The following is a 4,839-nucleotide window of genomic DNA, read 5'->3' as shown; positions in this document are numbered from 1 at the left end:
CTTCTCGAATAAGTTTGACATCTTCCGAAGTGGCCTCTTACGGGCTAAAGTGCCTCCACTACACTTTAACTTAGGTGATAACTTGCTTCCTTAACATTGTTTCTATTCGCTCGAGAATATGCAAAAGATCTACCAAAAACTCTCCATCCCGTTTGACTTGTTCACAATCATAAGCCTGCCATTAGTTCTTACAAAGCATTAATTGCAGACATATATATGTACATTCAGAAATTCATCATTAAATTTACTTGCATTTCTTGCTAACTAATAATATGTCCACGGTTAGATACATCCGTCTTCAGTAATGAGACATGAGATACATTATGAACTCGTATGTGACTAGGTTGTGCAAGTTGGTACGCTACGGGTCCTATTCTTTCCAATATTTGGAAAGGACCGCAATAATGGGGAGCTAGTTTTGCACAACCACTCCATCTTAAAGTACTTCTCTTGGGTTTAACTCACACATAAACATGGTCTCCAACCTGAAACTTTCTATAAGTCCTTTTCCCATTTGCATAAGCCTTCTTTCTATCTTGGGCATGCTTTAAGTTTTTCGAACCTTCTTAAAGGTTTTTCCATTTATGCTAACATATCAGGCCCTAAGAGTAGCTTTTCTTTAGGGTTTCCCTAGTTAGTTGGTGTTTTGCACTTCCTTCCATACAACACTTCAAAGGGACTCATTTTCAATGACTCATGATAACTATTTTTGTATGCAAATTCAACCAGGTGAAGGTAATATTCCCTATTGGTTGGCTACTGTGTATACATTCTTAGCATGTCTTCAAGCACTTAGTTCACACGTTCGATCTACCTATCTGTTTGGGGATGATAGGCAGTACTGAACCGAACTTGCGTGCCCATCTCGATGAAAATATCCTTCCAGAATGCAAAAGTAAACTTCACATCTCTATCTGAGATGACCACCTTAGGTATGCCATGCAATCAAAATATTTCTCTCATAAAAATGTCAACAATTTGAATAGTTTTGTATGTAGATTGTACTAGGATGAAATGGGTTGTTTTACTTAACTTATCCACTACTACCATAATGGATTCATTGTGCCTTTTTGATCTAGGTAACCCTGTTATGAAGTCTAAGGTAATGACATCCCATTTCCACTCAGGAATGGGTAATGGATGCAACAACCTTGTCGGGTGTTGGTGCTCAGCCTTGACTTGCTCACATTCCAAACATTTTTCTAAATAATCTGCAATATTCCTTCTCATTCCAGGCCAAAAATAACTTTTCTTTATTGTCGTAAATAGTTTATGATACCCTGGGTGGGAAACATAGGGGTTCCTGTGAAATTCATCTAAAATTAACTCTTTAATAGCCAGTTGATTAGGAACATACACTCTCCCTTTAATAGTAAAAAAACCTTCTCTGTTTATATTGTATTTAGACCCATTCCCATAACTAGTTTCCAATTTAGCTTGCTTCCATAAAAACTCATATTCTGGATCCTTTTGGGTAGCCTCCTTAATCTGGTGCAAAACATAATCTCTACTTGACTATAGGAGACCTCATATACACAATGCAATTTTCTACTTAAAGCATCAGCCACACAGTTTTCCTTTCCTTTAAGATGATTTATGTCAAAGTCGAACTCACTTAGAAAAGTGGTCCACCTAGCTTGTCATGCATTAAGATTAGGTCGTTTAAATAAATTGGTTAGACTATTATGATTGATCATTAAAACAAAAAAATTTCCCAACAGGTAGTGTTCCCATACCTTTAAGGCGTGAATCACAACAGTAATTTCTAGATCGTAACTAGAATATATTTTCTTGTGATCTTTTAATTTCTGAGATTCATAATCTATCACTCTACCTTCCTACATGAAAACTCTACCTAATCCTTCTTTGCAAGCATCTATGTAGACTACAAATTCCTTTATCGGGTCAGTAATTTTTAGTACAGGGGCTATAGTCAGTAAATGTTTTAACAGATCAAAACTATGTTGATAGTCTGTTGTCCATTTAAAGGATTTTCCCTTTTTTGTAGGGATGTTATAGGATAGGTGAATTTGGAGAACCTTTCTATGAAGTGGCGATAATACCCTGCCAGGCCCATGAAATACCAAATATCTGCCACGTATTTTAGAATGGGCCACTCCATTATAGTCTTGACTTTTTTCAAGGTCCATAACTATTCCTTCGTATGAGATTATATGCCCTAAATATTGTATTTATTCCTTATAAAAGTCACATTTGCTATACTTAGCGTATAGTTGATGCTCTCGTAGTGTTTGCAATACTATCCATATATGTAGGCTTATGCTCTTCTAAGTTCCTTGAATAAATCATAATATCGTCAATAAAAATTAGGACAAATTTATCCAAATAAGGACGAAAGATACCATTCATTAGGCTTATAAATTTTGTTGGGGCATTGGTAAGCCCAAATGGAAAAACCACAAATTCATAGTGCCCATATCGAGTCCTAAATGTTGTCTTATAAATGTCTTCCTCTTTTATTCTAATTTGATGTATGTACCCTTTCTCAAGTAATTCTTACAATTGCATCTTAAGTTATGTTAACTCAGGGATGACCATACCATAGAGGGATTTTGACACTAGGGTTTCTCCCGAAACCAATTCTATCATGAAGTCAATATTTCGTTTCGGGGGCAGCCCCGGAATTTCCTCTGGAAATATGTCACTAAAATCTTGAACAATTGGTAAATTTTCTAAGGTGGTTGTTTTATCTTTGGCATTATAGTATCCAACTTGCATAACATAGATCAAGCAACCTTTTCTAAGGCATTTACCTAACTAGATAGATATGATCGGTCGTAACTTAATAGACCTCTTAATCCCCTAAAGTTCTTGTCTACCTCCCTCCTCTATGAGGAAGCTTATGGTATTCCCTTTACAGTTTACTAAGGACCAATGTCGCTCTAACCACTCCATACCAATTAATACAACATAGGACCCTAAAGGCAACATATTCAAATTCACCCTAATTTATTGTCCTTCTATTTCAATAGGGCAGTCATATATCTTAGCAGTCACCCTTCTTTTAACTTCGGTAGCTAGCTGTATTACCAGGGGTTTTAAAATTTTTTGGCTTGTAATTGACACGATTCTACTATTTTGGGGTTGATATAACTCAGGATTGCCCCTGGATCTACTAGAATAGAAACAATATAGTTAGTTATTTTATCTTCCAGCTCTATCATTGTAGGTTGGTACTAAGCTTGATGATCCTCTAGAGCATCGTTAATCCTTGGCATGATTCTTGCCACTTCTCCCATAATAGAAGCTTCTTGAATATTGGAAGTCAGTTATGTTCTAGCACGATGTGGATAGTTCTTATAATAGAGGGGTTCCCCACAACCCCATCATTGTAAGGTGGATTTTTGTGTTTGACTGGTTCTGGTTTACTGGAAACTTCAACTTGCTTGGATTCCTTTTGTAGTCTGAACTTCTATTGCTTTTTTTCCAATTTGTCTATCTTGTTGTCCTTTGTGTCTATTCTTAGTACTAGCAGGTTTTTCAATTTTGGTATTCTAGAAATGTTTATGTCCTTTCTTATTCAACCAGATTCTCTTGCCTTCCCCTTTTGCTTCATTTGCTAGTAGCAAATTCAAGCCTTACGAATTGCCTCATCCATTGTCTTGGGATTTTCAAATTCCAATCTTTCCTTCATAAATGTTGGTAGACTACTAATGAAGCGTTGTACTTTATCTTTCTCCTCCCAGGACATATCACAGTAAGGAGGTAATTTAGTTACAAATTCACCCATGGACATCTTTCCTAAACTCAAATCATTAAATTCCTTAATTTTTTCATCATAAAATCATGTTGTCAAGTATTTATCTTAAAAATGTTTTTGGAAGCTATCCCATGTCGCTTCCTTCTCATCAATCCCCCCGACAATCTTAATTTCTTACCACCAAAGGGTGGCTTTACCTTGCAATTGGTAAATTGCTCGCCTAGTCTTTCGATTATCAGCATACTCGTAGATATGAAACTATTTATTCATATTAATTAGCCACGATTCCATTTTTTCTTCCACTTCTCCATCAAAGGTTGGGGGTTTAATCTTTTTAAATTCCCCTTGTAATTCAACCCTCTGTCTTTTGGTTCCCTTTCTGCGTGAAATTTTATCAGATCCCTCGTTGTTATTATTTTAGTAGAAGGGATATATGTAATTCTTTCATTGAGCCCGGATCTAATGTTGTAACCCTTAAAAAAAATAAAAAATAAAAAAATTGACTCATGGTATTCATGTGGAATATAACCTAGTTTGATGTTATATTTAAATACATAATTTGCTGTAGAAAATGATAGGGTTGAATCTATGTAGCCTATAAAGTTAAAAAAAAATGATTGATATATTTGCATTGGGCATTTGTTTGGATATGTTTAAGGGTGGTGAAAATATTAAGAAAAATGTAATAATTACATTTTATCTAATATTTTTTCCTATCTCCATCCACTTTTTACTAGGTTATATTGGGTAAAATATAATATTATAATATTACATTTTACCCAATTATTCCCCTCAATTGTTCCACTTATTATTATTATTTATTTATTATTGTAATTTTTATTTATATATGAAGTTTGAAAGTAAACAAACTCCGCTATAAAATTAGTAGGGGTGAGGGAAAATATTGAGTAGAATGCAAGATTTACGTGTGACCGAAATATTAGGTAAAATGTAATAATATCACATCTTAATTCGTGTTCCCCACCCCTAGCCACTTTTTATTAGGTGAGGATGGTAATAAATATTATAATATTATATTTATCCAAAATTTCCCCTCACCAATTCATTTTTATTAAAAATTATATAAAATATAAAATTAATAATTACATTTATATTTA

This window comes from Pinus tabuliformis, chromosome 5_1 (genome assembly GCF_031772625.1).
Source record: "Pinus tabuliformis cultivar Carrire ecotype Pingquan chromosome 5_1, CPIR1, whole genome shotgun sequence".
NCBI lineage: Eukaryota > Viridiplantae > Streptophyta > Pinopsida > Pinales > Pinaceae > Pinus > Pinus tabuliformis.
This window is presented reverse-complemented; position numbering follows the sequence as displayed.